General features: G+C 35.8%; 3 long non-coding RNA genes across 4 annotated transcripts; 1 reads left to right on the forward strand and 2 right to left on the reverse strand.

Annotated features, from left to right (window-relative positions):
• Window positions 1–1,727: 1,727 nt before the first annotated feature.
• LOC118480612 lies at window positions 1,728–4,068 on the reverse strand. Of its 2 annotated transcripts, XR_004863556.1 has the most exons (4): window positions 3,610–4,067; window positions 3,193–3,532; window positions 2,317–2,601; window positions 1,728–2,014 (listed from the first exon to the last, which is right to left on the reverse strand). It is a non-coding gene; the product is annotated as an uncharacterized LOC118480612 (long non-coding RNA). The 2 variants fall into 2 exon arrangements; XR_004863555.1 differs by lacking the exons at window positions 1,728–2,014; window positions 2,317–2,601 and having other exon boundaries at window positions 3,040–3,532; window positions 3,610–4,068.
• Window positions 4,069–10,435: 6,367 nt separating this feature from the next.
• Window positions 10,436–12,243, forward strand: LOC118480613. The gene is made up of 2 exons (XR_004863557.1): window positions 10,436–10,767; window positions 11,506–12,243. It is a non-coding gene; the product is annotated as an uncharacterized LOC118480613 (long non-coding RNA).
• A 918-nt stretch (window positions 12,244–13,161) lies between these two features.
• Window positions 13,162–16,001, reverse strand: LOC118480614. Its single transcript, XR_004863558.1, has 3 exons — window positions 15,761–16,001; window positions 13,983–15,627; window positions 13,162–13,319 (listed from the first exon to the last, which is right to left on the reverse strand). It is a non-coding gene; the product is annotated as an uncharacterized LOC118480614 (long non-coding RNA).
• Window positions 16,002–16,534: the final 533 nt, after the last annotated feature.

A 16,534-nucleotide genomic window follows, 5' to 3' on the forward strand; every position in this document is an offset into this window, starting at 1 on the left:
ATATTATACTCATCTCTAAATATGATCTATTCCGTTCTTTTTTCAACCCAGTCCCATACAAGATTCAGATTTTAAGGAAAATATGTAGTAGGGAAACTACATGCTTGGTAGAATGCACTGAATATGTTATGGGATTTGTGTGGGACCCGCTTTAGATCATAATAAATGCATAAAACATGATAAAAGTTCAATATTAATGAAAATATAAAGGTTTGAAACAAGAGTTTAAATGGATAAACAATCACATAGACCATCATCATCATCATGCTCACTATTAGTGCAATTTCACTTTTGCCCCCGAGGGCCCACACATATATACGTTATATGCGCACACGTCACCCGAGGCGTGGGCACTCACATAGACCAGTCAGAGTAAATTTGTGCTGAAAAATGTTATTTGGTCTATCCTACAACAATTTGATCTCATTGCAAATGTAATTGTATATTGTAACAGTTGAGTTAATTTCTACATTTATTTGTGTTTCAGTTTATATTTTCATATAAAAAACTAAAGGAATAGAAAATCCAAAATACAAAAAACAGTGTCATGTTTTTCATAAAAACAAAAAATTCAAAAATAGTGTTTTATTTGTTTCTTAAACAAATTAAAAACAATAACCATTCTTGAAGATTTGACCGGTCATTAAAAGTTGAAAGAAATTCAAAATGTGAAAATTTTAATATAAATACTTGGATGTATTCGTTGTTCATGTGAATACTGGTTCCTCAGTTCAATAAAATTGTTTGCATAAGAAATTTATGAGAATTTGCATAATATGATTCAAATCAAGAATCACGAGTTGATGAAGAATAAGATGGTGTTAGTTGCTGACAAAATATGAGGCAACAAAATGACAAAGTGTACCTGATTCAGAAGAATCTGAATCATCAACTAACAGAAATAAGAAAGAAGAAAAGAAGTGGGCAAGTGTTATAACGTGATTGGATAGTATAAATAGAAAAACCAACGAAACAAAAAAAATGAATAGTAGGTTTGTACGGGGACCAAAACTTACTAACTAATACAAGGGTAATAACTTAGTTTTGTGACCCCTAGTTAAAAATTATACCACATATTTTTGTGTGTAGAGAGCATTTAAATAACATCCATTGTAATTTGGAGGTAAAAAAATTGACACCAGTTGAAAAATTTTGGTTACAACACAGGTCAAATTTGTGTGAATTCGTTGGATCTACTTAGTACTTGCTGATTCAATGTCATGTCTGGTTTTTTAAAACACTGGTTATGACAAGACTTAAAAAAATCAATAGAGAATAACTTTAACCATATTACATTTTCATCATGTATTTGTAATGCCGGTTAATGTTGATTATCTTTTTTATGTGACCTGACTCAAACCGGACCGAAAATAACTATTATATAATTATAGATAAACGACCCTATAAATTTCCGCCCCGTAAAAAAGATTTGTTAGGTCAGCAGCTGAGTAGAAGAAATTTAAAGCCATGGTGAAAAAGAAATACGTAATGTCAAAAAATGTTGGAACTTACTAGTGAGATGTTATTATATGTGTAATTGTGCAAACAAATATTTTGAATCTTTTTATTTATTTAACAACTAGTGGGGATGCCCGCGCGTTGCTGAGGGTATTTATGTTTGGAAGTAAAAAATTGGTCTTTTTTTATTATAAGAATGGAACGAACTTCTGGTTAAAATCCCATATCAAGATTCCGATCTGCTTCATCAAGCACCTAGAACAAAAAAATCAAAGAACCGTGCTGTCCTATGGAATATATACCATTGTTAGTCATTTACACACATTGAGTCTAATCCATAGAACATGAAGCACATGTAAATAGCACAATATGTTTTTAATAAATAAGGTTGAAAGTTCTTAATAGAATAGACACCTAGTATACAGGCGGAGCATTTGATGCTACAAATGATTAAAGTTCAGTGGCTCTTCGTGATCTCAGACCAGCTCCACAACGGTTCGCCGCCGCTGACCTAGGCACCAGCCGCCGATCCTTTGCCGGAATCCGCTATACATAGCTACAAAATAAAATATGAAACCCCAACAAATAAAAAAGTTTAGACAAATTATCATAAAATATCATTTTTGTTATTATAACTACCATGACAAAAAAAAAAATTCAATTGTGACTACCCATTCATATTCATATTTGTCCACAAAAGTTACATTTTCACTCATACTTAGATGTGTTAAGTGTTCCGGGTCCAACTCGACAGAAACAACAAAATCCACAAATACATAAGCAGATTAGATCGAAATTGATGAGAAAACAAACGATAAATTAACTCATATTTGTAAACAAATCGGTTTTGAAACTCACACTCTATTGGGGATTTCTAAGGGTCATGCGAATTGAATGGAGATTGAATTTGTTTAGAACATGAAGACCGATTGGTATGCCTGGAGGGTAACTGTGGAATAGGTTTTCTCCGTTTAACAAGTAGTCTATGTACAAACTTAACAAATCTTTTGCACTACAAACAATATGCTTTACGATTTTGGGGGAGATGTGTTTTTTCTCAGTGTTGATTCAACAATCTCATCCAAGGACTCATTCTTGTGAAGACGTGAAGAAGTTGACTGCACACGGGAGCTCTCTTCTTTTCTATTCAAAACAAACCAAAACGTCATTCAGTAATGAGATGCCGCGGGTACATATGTTTAATTAATAGCACCAATGAGAAATTCAAATTAATTAGTGATTCAGGTAAAAGGATGAGATGCTTACTTCAAAGCTCAGACTATACTAAGAGCAATTTGGAGACGCATGCCCCAAGATAAGGTCAAAATAGGTAAACTTTTAAAACGGGTCTTTTTTTTAAATCGGTAAGCAAATTGTATGTCAAAGTTGATCACAAATGAGATGCCGCGGGTACATATGTTTAATAGCACGTTGCGTGACGTGTTTGATACACAAAGTTAACCTCAAACCATTAATTGGCTCCTAGGTGTCATAGCTAGTACTTAACCCTTCCTTCACACTTGGATGTTGCAAATATTATTAAGAAAATCAAATCTAAAAGCGAAAATGGAGAGAAAGACGTAAAGCAATACCAATGTTTCTAAAAAAAATATAACCAAAAGCGAGAAGTGTATAGTTTCCACTTTCCATACAAGTTACATTTTATCGAAAGAAATATAAAAACATAGCCTAACCACATTTACCACCTATAACCATAATTAAATATAGAATCACCTTTTAACAAACAATTGGAACCAAAGTGTTGCCTCTGCAGGGCTGAAAACAGATCACTAAGCCTCCCTTCATAATGCACCCCCAAGACATCCTCCCTAGAATTCCATAGTCTACATCCCTCGTTGTGGAGGCATCCTTTTGAATAAATGGCTTGATAAGGAGTTGAGAAATATTCAATTGTTTGTTGGATCACAACACAAGTCTACTAACTCGTGAGAGATCGCCTATTGATCATGATGCGCCTTGAAAATGTGAAAGTGTAGCAACCAAATCAAATCCCAATACAATCAAACCATCCTAGAGGAAGCCACACTTGGAGCGACGCCCAAACACAAAACACCTTGGGATTATGAACCATAATAGGTAAATTTCATAAGATTTTAAAGTGATTAAAAAGAAAAAGTTAAGGATACTTACATCCACATGTGAGTCTAGACTCGTGATAACCAATGGCTACTGTAACTTATTCTCTAGCATTGTTTTCTCACTGGTTGTGTTGTTAAAGCCAATGGGCCAATGGTCCTGGAAATCCCATCATGCTTGATACCAAACTTCCTAGAGTATGGGAAAACGTCGAAGATCCAAATATAAACAGCGTGCCGAAAACTATTTTCTACCTTTAAAGAGGTCTCATGCTTCTGGATAGTTTCTATTATAAAACGGCAGATCCTATAACCACTTGAAAGATGATACAAAGTTCTTTCCTATCAACCAAATTTAGTTATACGTTAAACACTGTAACTAATTTTTGGTTTAGCCTCCATAGAGAATATGGGCCCTGATATCTTGTCAAACTTTTCTTGAAGTTTATTCATAAACTCTCTGCGTCTCAGCTCTATTGACATTGTAAAAGTTAGCATATATAGGAAGCAGCGAGCCTTGTACCAGGAAGTCTTCAATTCATTTAGCCTTACCCCCCCCCTGTGATCCATAAGATATTTTAAGTAACATATCGTAGTATTAGTCAAAGAATTACAAAAAAATTCTAAAGAATCTATGCTTACCTAAACAAATCTAGCAGTCTCTTCATCTGTCATATACAGAGGTCCTGGTACATGAAGTTTAAATTCTCGGCCATGAGCATCAGTTACAGTAAAAGCTTCTACAGCTCACTCATATTGAGGATCTGATGATTCATCATTTGTCCACGACAACAAGACCACACCAGGCATCACAAAACAACACCTATTTCAATATCGTCACCAGTACATGATGAGTTCGGGTAATGATTTTGTAAAGGGGGGAAAAGAAAAAATACAAGATTGTGATAATTACAACAACTTGCGTAAAACTGACTTGGGAAGATAAGTATGCATGTCAACCGAAATGTTTTGGAAATAGTTACATTATAGTCCACGTGGAAACCAAATAATCTTCTTGACTCCAAGATATGCGTTGATGTAACACCCCGAAAACGGGTTTAGTAATTAAACCTCGTTAATACAAAAGAGTGGGTAAAATACCGTTAGTGGTAAAATTTAACCGGTAAATATTAAGATTTAAATAATTAATCCTAATATTAAACAAAAAGTCAATAAAAGCTTTTAGGAAATAAAAGCTTAGAAGGCCCGAGTTAACGGGACCTAAATTAAACTTAGTCATAAATATTCCCGAACCCGCTAAGCTAACTAGGAATGCTTGACCCGGTTAATAAAAGGGAATATGGATTGTAAATAAGTAGGTTATAATCAACTTAATAACTAACGAAACATGAAGGACCAAAGTTGGATAATTGGAAATAAGGTTTATTTACTAAAAACAAAAATAAAAAACACACCACATCTAGTGTGTGCGTGTGTAAGGTCGACCAGGAGAAAGCTCAGGGAGCTCAAACCCTAACTTCCACAACTTGATCAAATTGAAGCCCAAATCAAGAGCCAAATCACTGCATGAACACAAATTCGTGATCACCTAATCATGGGGATTACAAGGTATGTTGAAATATATGATTTGGTGATACCTTGAGATTATGATGAACAATCATAATCGAAATTCTGGAATAAATTTTGAATCTATGAGTGTTATTGTGATTATATCTTGGTGTAGAGACAAACCCTAGTAGAAAATTTGATGAATTGTTGTCAAAACTAGGGAATTGGTAAATTACCCTATATTGTGATAAGTGGGTTTTATGTTAATATGATGAACACTAGGAAATAGATTGTTGATCTAGTGTAAATTGACGATTTTGAAGTGAATTCAGAAATTATAGAAGTTAACCACTTTGTAAGATGGTTGATTTATGAGAAATTTGGGGTAAGAGATAAGCTAGAGACATGATAAATAAACAAGTAAAATTCTGCCCTTAAGGTGTTCGTTGAAATGCCTCAAAGAAGGCTCGAAACTAGAATTTTGTAGTTAAAACACCTAGTTGTGATGTTTCGACTATTATGCAAAAAGTGATTAAAGAGAGTTCTAAATGTGTTAAACGCGATTAGAACTTTGGTTAAAACGGAGGTCTAAAGATAACGCCTACCGAGTAGTTAATGAGTGCTAAAACTAGTTGACAACTCGAAAATGCAAATTAGTATACTAATGGGCATTTGACTATTAAAAAGGTCAAACTGACCTATAATACGATAAATAGCAATTTTGATATGAAATGCATAAGGTGGAATAATCGTATTAGAGTATGATTAAACTAACCACCTTGAAAACGATGATGATAGTTTGACGCGCCACAAGCTAGGTGGAAGCTTGGAGTGAAAGCGGGTCAAACAAGTCAAGCATGGAAGAAAAGCGTAGCTCGGATGCAAGGTAAGTGAAACTTACATAATTATGTAAATTACTTGTTCATTCTATACGTTATAGACGCAATAATGCTAATATTGAAAATATGGATTTCCAACGTGATTGATACGAGTCGGAACATATAAAGATGATAAAAACCATGTTTATGGCAAAAAGGGGATTTGGTAATGAAATCCGGGACGGGATGGATGTATGAATTAGAAGTCAAAAAACCATGTTTTTGATTTAATAGGCAACTTTGGGCATATAGGCCGAACGGGTCAAATGGTGGTGATAACACTATTTGACAATATTGACTAATGCGATTGTCAAGTCTTGTGTTAACAGGAGCGATTAGCGATTCAGTTAATTTCGCCCACACTAAGTGTGATGATAAAAGCAAGGTATAAATTGGGTCTATATGTTGACCCTAGCCAGGTACGTATGCATACGATTATAGTTAACATACAAACTTGGTCAAATAGGTAGTGAAAGCCCCTCGTAGTAAATGAGGGGCTAATGTCGACTAAAATGCCCTTGAAGGGTAAATTGAGCAAACAACTTATAAAGGCTGTTTAGGAACTTATCTTACGATCTTGTAACCTTTAGACGCGCATGAAAGTTGTAGACATAAACTTTCAAGAGTTAAATGCTTAAATTGTGTGTTGCCGCAAAAATAACACATCCGTAGGATTAAACTCGGAATAAATAGTCCATTTCGTTAAATCCACCACATTCATAGTTGTGGTGGAAGACTAGCTAATAACAAATTGGTGGAACTATGAGGTACATGAGAAATGAGCACCTTCCGTGCTAAAATGGTCGTAAATACCCTTAACGGGTCAAAATAAGATTTTAAACGAAAACGGGTAAATAATTGTGTAGAAACCCGTGTTCAGTACTTAATATGATTGACAATATTAGAATTTAAGGGTTCATGATGAATGGTGGTCAAACAAACATGTTTGTTTGATAATCACATAGTCGGGTCGAATATTGTTGAAAAGATAATAAGCCGAAGGCTTAAAAGTCTCAATTATTTTTAATCCGGATGTCAGATCTTAACTCCATATAATGGAGAATTAAATTACAAACATGTAGGAAGAAACGGTAGGTCAAACGGATGAGCGGTTTGAAAGATACGAAAGATTTCGTGTCAAATTACGGCAAAATGGAAAGGTGGGATGCAGGTGCCACCGGTGGACCTGAAATGGTTTACGGTGAAACACTCCTGATTTACGATGGAAACAAATCAAAACAAGGACTACCGTAAATTACGGTGTCCACCGTAAATTACGGTGTCCACCGTAATTTACGGTGGACCCTGTATAAAATGTATTTTTGATCAGTTTTGTTTCCCGGACTTGTTTAGATACGTTTTAAATCCCGTATGACTAAAGCATTTCATGTATTTATGAAATGTAGGTACTTTGTGGAAGCCGGAAGACGATCAAGCTCAACGAAGAACCGAACACGATACAGTTACATGCTTCCGCACTTCGCCACGTTGTAAATTTTAAACAACGAACTTCGATCACGTTATGTAGAATAAATTATAATTTGTAAAAGTTTTAAATAAACCCGCATTTATATAATATGTGTGGTCCTAACTACACATCTAATTGTGGTATTTACATATAAAATAACAAGGGTGTTACAAGTTGGTATCAGAGCCTTGGTTTAAGAGATTCGAGTATGGTGGGGAGGAACCATGCTTGGACTTAAACCTTATGCTCTTGACAAAGAATACTGTTCGGTTCGAGGCTTGATCGCAAATCCGGTAAGTGCAAGTACGTGAATAGTTAGTATGCTAAAGTGTTGTAAACAACACATAGGGCTATCATGTGATACGCGTTACCCTAATTAAAATGATTGAAATAGTTGACGAAAATACGCGCGTTGACGCGTATAGTAGAAAAAGCCTTGTATTATAATACGGGCGATTATTGAGGTTGACGTTACTAACTTTTGTGAATGTTTTAATTGAAGGACACTCGCGTTTGAAGACGACGAGAGTCAAACGAATTGTGGATATGATGATGGAACGGTCCGAAGTATGACAAGAGGAGCATACTCACCGAGGACTAAATCGCATAATGACCGCGAACAAGGTTAATGGCAAAGAACGCCCGACGGGGAAAACATTACCAGGTGCACATTTTAAATAATAGCATAAATAGTAATATGCAACAATAAGTAGGAACTTAAAAGTTGCATATGTAAAATTAAAAACTTGGAAAGACCTGAATAGAAAACCTATCCGGGGTATTGTTTCCAAGAAAAACAGATAGAGGTATTACTTACATAGGGCGTGATGTGAAAACTGTAAAAAGGTCATGCGTGTCATGTGTTAATCGCTTACTCTGGCCAAGTAAGTAGCCGCATATGTTACCATGAACTTATTATGTCGGACACGTTTACATCCGATGTAGTAAGGGCAGGGTGAATGGGACTAATTAAAAAGTGCCCAAATGAATCAGATAAGCAAAATACTTGATAATAATGTAAACGCCCAACCAAGTGACGGGAGCGTATTACATTAGGATAATGAGCCCGAGTGAAGGGACAAACAAGCATGTAAAATGATTTAGACAAGTGTTGGGAAGGAGTGTACTTACACTCGAACCCAGAAAACATCAAGCATGTAAAATGATTTAGACAAGTGTTGGGAAGGAGTGTACTTACACTCGAACCCAGAAAACATCAAGCATGTAAAATGATTTAGACAAGTATTGGGAAGGAGTGTACTTACACTCGAACCCAGAAAACATCAAGCATGTAAAATGATTTAGACAAGTATTGGGAAGGGGTGTACTTACACTCGAACCCAGAAAACATCAAGCATGTAAAATGATTTAGACAAGTTTTGGGAGGGAGTGTACTTACACTCGAACCCAGAAGACATCAAGCATGTAAAATGATGTAGACATGTATTGGGAGGGAGTGTACTTACACTCGAACCCGGAAAATGCAAACATGTAAAGTGATGTAGACATGTATTGGGAGGTAGTGTACTTACACTCGAACCCGAAGAATACAAATAAGACTCTTAACAGGCCGATTTTGTAAAACACCAAATTTGAGAACGAAGTAGGAATATAAAAGTGAAACGAAGTCATAATACATACCGTAAGGGTTGCAAAAATAACGACTTCGGTAAAACACCCAGTTGGCGGGTAAGGATTTAAACACATGCGTAGACTGAGAAACAGGAACGCGAATAGAAAGTCAAAAGACTCGGAATATGAGTCATGACTAAAAGATGATAAGAATCTTCGCAAATATCAATTTTGGTAATTGCGTTCAACCATTTCAAAGTTGTACGGGTCAAATAAAGAACGAAGTCTGATATTCATGGGTGATGAAAATTCGCCTAAAATGAGTCAAACGAGTCAATTAAGGAAAAATGGAGGGGCCAAAATGACCGACGGGTCATGAACTAAAGCAAAGGGATCATAAGGGCCTCGTCTTAAAGAGACGAAAGCTTAAGAAAATAGCCTACGAGGTTAGGTGAAAGAACCTACGGGTCAATAGCGTAAGGTGAGGGAACTTGTTACGATCCCTCGCGTAAAACGAGAACGAAAAACAATAAAATAGGGGTTGTCAATTCCCTTGACATGAGTAATTGACATAGTTAAGAGAAAAACGTTAGACTAAAATTCAGATTTAGTAAGAAATAATATTTTTATAAATATAAATTCTGACAGGGATTTGAATAGTAATCATAAAGGGTTCAAGTCTTGACGCTGATAGGCGCAAGACGATATATTCGAAAAGTGATCTTTTTGAAAATGAAAGGTTGATATAAATTAAACATGCGTGACACGATCACGGTCAAGAAATGCAATGTGAAGTGGAATCACATTATAACCAAGCGAGCGGTAAAGGTCATTTAAGTAATCTGGTTGCTTGTAAGCGGTAGATTCGGTATAACTAAACCGAATAAATGAATTTTGAAAACAGAAGAAATTGTTGCTAAAAGTGAAAGACTTCACTAAAGACCTTTAAACGGGTCAAGGTAACGGATTCACCAAGAGTTCGATAATATCTAAAAGCGATAGAAATCGCTAAGTTAACTAAACAAGTAAAAATAACGGAATTACGTTATCTCAAGTCACATTATGTCGTATCAGGTACGTAGAGGTTCTGTAACCAGAAAGACATTACCATAATTTTTCTGGTAATACTAACAATTGGTTAGAGTATGAGTAATGCTTAAGAAACTACTCAAGTCAAAACGCATTGAGTTTAGAACTCAATGAACTATGTAAGAAAAGGTTTCGAGGACGAAACCTTTTTAAGGGGGGTAGACTTGTAACACCCCGAAAACGGGTTTAGTAATTAAACCTCGTTAATACAAAAGAGTGGGTAAAATACCTTTAGTGGTAAAATTTAACCGGTAAATATTAGGATTTAAATAATTAATCCTAATATTAAACAAAAAGTCAATAAAAGCTTTTAGGAAATAAAAGCTTAGAAGGCCTGAGTTAACGGGACCTAAATTAAACTTAGTCATAAATATTCCCGAACCCGCTAAGCTAACTAGGAATGCTTGACCCGGTTAATAAAAGGGAATATGGATTGTAAATAAGTAGGTTATAATCAACTTAATAACTAACGAAACATGAAGGACCAAAGTTGGATAATTGGAAATAAGGTTTATTTACTAAAAACAAAAATAAAAAACACACCACATCTAGTGTGTGCGTGTGTGAGGTCGACCAGGAGAAAGCTCAGGGAGCTCAAACCCTAACTTCCACAACTTGATCAAATTGAAGCCCAAATCAAGAGCCAAATCACTGCATGAACACAAATTCGTGATCACCTAATCATGGGGATTACAAGGTATGTTGAAATATATGATTTGGTGATACCTTGAGATTATGATGAACAATCATAATCGAAATTCTGGAATAAATTTTGAATCTATGAGTGTTATTGTGATTATATCTTGGTGTAGAGACAAACCCTAGTAGAAAATTTGATGAATTGTTGTCAAAACTAGGGAATTGGTAAATTACCCTATATTGTGATAAGTGGGTTTTATGTTAATATGATGAACACTAGGAAATAGATTGTTGATCTAGTGTAAATTGACGATTTTGAAGTGAATTCAGAAATTATAGAAGTTAACCACTTTGTAAGATGGTTGATTTATGAGAAATTTGGGGTAAGAGATAAGTTAGAGACATGATAAATAAACATGTAAAATTCTGCCCTTAAGGTGTTCGTTGAAATGCCTCAAAGAAGGCTCGAAACTAGAATTTTGTAGTTAAAACACCTAGTTGTGATGTTTCGACTATTATGCAAAAAGTGATTAAAGAGAGTTCTAAATGTGTTAAACGCGATTAGAACTTTGGTTAAAACGGAGGTCTAAAGATAACGCCTACCGAGTAGTTAATGAGTGCTAAAACTAGTTGACAACTCGAAAATGCAAATTAGTATACTAATGGGCATTTGACTATTAAAAAGGTCAAACTGACCTATAATACGATAAATAGCAATTTTGATATGAAATGCATAAGGTGGAATAATCGTATTAGAGTATGATTAAACTAACCACCTTGAAAACGATGATGATAGTTTGACGCGCCACAAGCTAGGTGGAAGCTTGAAGTGAAAGCGGGTCAAACAAGTCAAGCATGGAAGAAAAGCGTAGCTCGGATGCAAGGTAAGTGAAACTTACATAATTATGTAAATTACTTGTTCATTCTATACGTTATAGACGCAATAATGCTAATATTGAAAATATGGATTTCCGACGTGATTGATACGAGTCGGAACATATAAAGATGATAAAAACCATGTTTATGGCAAAAAGGGGATTTGGTAATGAAATCCGGGACGGGATGGATGTATGAATTAGAAGTCAAAAAACCATGTTTTTGATTTAATAGGCAACTTTGGGCATATAGGCCGAACGGGTCAAATGGTGGTGATAACACTATTTGACAATATTGACTAATGCGATTGTCAAGTCTTGTGTTAAAAGGAGCGATTAGCGATTCAGTTAATTTCGCCCACACTAAGTGTGATGATAAAAGCAAGGTATAAATTGGGTCTATATGTTGACCCTAGCCAGGTACGTATGCATACGATTATAGTTAACATACAAACTTGGTCAAATAGGTAGTGAAAGCCCCTCGTAGTAAATGAGGGGCTAATGTCGACTAAAATGCCCTTGAAGGGTAAATTGAGCAAACAACTTATAAAGGCTGTTTAGGAACTTATCTTACGATCTTGTAACCTTTAGACGCGCATGAAAGTTGTAGACATAAACTTTCAAGAGTTAAATGCTTAAATTGTGTGTTGCCGCAAAAATAACACATCCGTAGGATTAAACTCGGAATAAATAGTCCATTTCGTTAAATCCACCACATTCATAGTTGTGGTGGAAGACTAGCTAATAACAAATTGGTGGAACTATGAGGTACATGAGAAATGAGCACCTTCCGTGCTAAAATGGTCGTAAATACCCTTAACGGGTCAAAATAAGATTTTAAACGAAAACGGGTAAATAATTGTGTAGAAACCCGTGTTCAGTACTTAATATGATTGACAATATTAGAATTTAAGGGTTCATGATGAATGGTGGTCAAACAAACATGTTTGTTTGATAATCACATAGTCGGGTCGAATATTGTTGAAAAGATAATAAGCCGAAGGCTTAAAAGTCTCAATTATTTTTAATCCGGATGTCAGATCTTAACTCCATATAATGGAGAATTAAATTACAAACATGTAGGAAGAAACGGTAGGTCAAACGGATGAGCGGTTTGAAAGATACGAAAGATTTCGTGTCAAATTACGGCAAAATGGAAAGGTGGGATGCAGGTGCCACCGTAAATTACGGTGCCACCGTAATTTACGGTGGACCTGAAATGGTTTACGGTGAAACACTCCTGATTTACGATGGAAACAAATCAAAACAAGGACTACCGTAAATTACGGTGTCCACCGTAATTTACGGTGGACCCTGTACAAAATGTATTTTTGATCAGTTTTGTTTCCCGGACTTGTTTAGATACGTTTTAAATCCCGTATGACTAAAGCATTTCATGTATTTATGAAATGTAGGTACTTTGTGGAAGCCGGAAGACGATCAAGCTCAACGAAGAACCGAACACGATACAGTTACATGCTTCCGCACTTCGCCACGTTGTAAATTTTAAACAACGAACTTCGATCACGTTATGTAGAATAAATTATAATTTGTAAAAGTTTTAAATAAACCCGCATTTATATAATATGTGTGGTCCTAACTACACATCTAATTGTGGTATTTACATATAAAATAACAAGGGTGTTACAGTTGAGCACATCTTCTATTTGTTCTTTGGTCAGATGCGCATTCCTGTTTTTGTTCAACAAGCATTGTTCAGTAGTAAGGCAGGTCCCTGAGAGAAGATTAAAGTTCAGGATGTATCAGTAGTTAAGAATTATATTATTGGTCACTATCTTATGAAAGCACAACCCACATGTTCGATTTATCAATTTTTAAAACATCATGAACAAAACATTACCTCTTGTAACCAGTGCCAGCTGCCAAACTATTGTGGATCATACCAAAAACCCAGAAACAAATGTTGCCATATATGGCAACATTAGTGTATGTTCTCAACACTATCAAATAGGGGTGCAAACGAGCTGAGCCGAGCCCGAGCTCGACCAGGATCGAGTTTGAGCTCGTTTAACATATGAAAGTTCGAGCTCGAGCTCGATTCATTTAATATTTATTAATTAATTTTTATTAATTATAATTATTGTTATACATATAATTTAGTTATTTTTTTATATTTATATAAATGATCAATATTATTATTTAAATATATGTTTAATATATTAATAAAAAATATATGAAAAGAAAGCTCGTTAAGGCTCGCGAGCCGGCTCGAGCTCGGGCCCGTTTACTAAACGAGCTTGTTTTTAGGCTCGGGCTCAAGCTCGAGCTCATTTAAGCTCGGCTCGTTCGAGCTTTTTTTCAAGCCGAGCTCGAGTGGCTCGCGAGTAGCTCGGCTCGTTTGCACCATCAAACATGCAACAAGGATAACGAAACTGACCTTTCGTATTACGACAGATCCCTAATTTTGGAGAACTTCTTGGCGGCATAAGGAACAACAACAACAACAACAACCATACCCAGTAAATCCCACAAATAGCGATGCTACTCATAGGGTCTGGGGAGGGTGGGATGTAGACAGACCTTGCCTCTATCCCTAGGGATAGAGAGGCTGCTTCCAGAAGAGACCCCCGGCTCCAAAACAAACAACAAACCAACACATCAAGTCAAAGAATATAGAAAAAAAAAAAGTCAGCTACACCAAGCTAGTGATCAGATTGACACAGTATAATGTAAATCGTGTATAATAGCATAGAACATCATTCAGGCATGTACACAAGAAAGTCAATCACCGGTTAAGTCATTTAAAGAATAAGAAAAACTTAAGTCCTAAAATACACCTAAGTCCTTCCTGCAATATCCTCTAGAAGTCCTTAACCCTAATCCTACGCCTCCACGAAGTCCTATCTTGGACCAAGTGACCAATATACTTCACTCACCAGTACATTCACATTACTTATAACAATAACAATAATAATAATATACGAAAAGAAAAATAAGAACAATTAAAAAGCATAGCAAGACATAGTATCTTCACGAGTAAATTTAAATAGCTGCAAAGCATTTAAAATTTACATCTCTTATCCCAATGTAAGGGTTCCTCATGTGTCAAGTTACGGAAGGACAATTCAGATAGCTGCAAAGCATTTAGGATTTACATTTCTTATTTTTTTAACCCGATTGACTGAGTTTACACAAAAATTGAGACAAACTTGATGATGTATTTATTTAACTTTAGACTAAAGGGAGTGGGGCATCCTTTTGAGAGGGCGTCTTGCGACACGTGGCGCCACGTCAGATTAGAGGATTTTGAGCAAAAAAGGGGGAGTGGGGCAACTTTACTGGGTAGGGCGTCTTGCGACACGTGACACCCATTTAAAAATATAAAGTGTTATATATATAGGTGATTTGGTTTAAAAAAAACAATAATTGGTCAAAGTAGGGGGGAATTCTAGATTTGTGTGAGGAGTTGGCGACGAGAAGAGGACGCCCAAAGGGGGGACGCCGATGGGGGGCAGTGTGCGAGGCGGCTTGGGGCGGCTTGGGCAGGGGAGACGCCCCACTCCCTTCAATCTTAGAGACTTTTATAAACAGTGGGAATGTCCGCGCGTTGTAGCGAGTGTCCGGACTGACATCAAATTCATTACATTGGAATTCGTTAAGTACCCCACACTTTACTCTTATTAAATCTCTCATTCATTGAATTGGAGTCATCAAATTCTTAATTGAACTTCATCACTGATCTTGACCCCTGCATCCTCAAAAACCCACATACTGAATTGACAAATATACCCTTTCTTATACAAATATACCTGATTTTGCAGCGGTTTAAAAAAATAACATTTGAACTAAAATGTATCGAAAGCGCAAAAGTATCAGCTTTCCTAAACACCCAATTGCAAAAAAGCAAAACAATGAAACTTATAAATTAAATTCACCTTAATGGTTGGGAGACCCGCGAGTATTTTGGGCTTTCCAAGAAGTAAAAGAAGTCAACATAACATAAAATTAGCTTCATCAAAACTGAATTTGAAATAAACTTACAGAGCGATGCATAGTATTTTAGGGTTCCCAAATCAGCTTCCCTAAAATTGAAAGAAGGAAACTAATGAATCAGATTATCGAAGCAAGTAAACTAAAAAAGTAGCACTAAATTGACGCATAAAACCCTAAGCGGAATAAATTCAGTTCAAAATCAATCACAAATCAAAATCAAACCTTTCAAAATAAGATTAAGATGAACCAAATCGATCCTCGACATAAAGCTGTGGAGTTGCAGGTGATGGAGAGGAACGGGAGGCTGAATGAAGATAGGGTTTGCAAATGAGAATATCTGAACCGTCAGAGTAATAACTGGGAACGGAGGGTTCGTTCGCTGAATCGCCGGTAAATGAACCGTTGCATCCAGCCTCACATTCTCGGATTCTACGTTCATTTACTCCATGAATGAAAACCCAAAAATCCCTCTAAAGTCTTTTAAAACTTTGAAAAATGTGCAAGTTTTCTCCCTGTAAAATAACTTGGCTTTCTTGTACATGTTGCTTCAAAATATGTACACAATGTAAAATTTCATAAGGGTAAAAAACCAAGTCCTCGGTAGTATGTATATAGATTTAATGCACCCTATCAATTTTATTAATGTTTTAATCAAATTACATTTGTAATTATCTTCTGAATAAGTTGTTTGAAAGTGTGGATTTTGTATACATATTATAGAATCTAGAAGGTGAATAAGTAATTTCTGTTTTATGAATACTACATATGATAACTATATTCACTATCTGCAATGCAACTCACCCTGATTCATTCAACTTCTCAATTGCCACAATAACTTCCATCAAATGGATTGAGCTCGTAACTACAGTCGTCAATAAGCTAAAAAGTGTCGCAAAATCCACACAAAACTTCACCAATGGCATCCTTGACAAAATGTTTCGGGTGTTTCTAATTTGCTTGTTTAGAGAATCAACATGTGTTTATGTAGGAACCGTT

The sequence above is a fragment of the Helianthus annuus genome, chromosome 7, assembly GCF_002127325.2.
Source record: "Helianthus annuus cultivar XRQ/B chromosome 7, HanXRQr2.0-SUNRISE, whole genome shotgun sequence".
In the NCBI taxonomy this organism is placed as follows: Eukaryota; Viridiplantae; Streptophyta; class Magnoliopsida; order Asterales; family Asteraceae; genus Helianthus; species Helianthus annuus.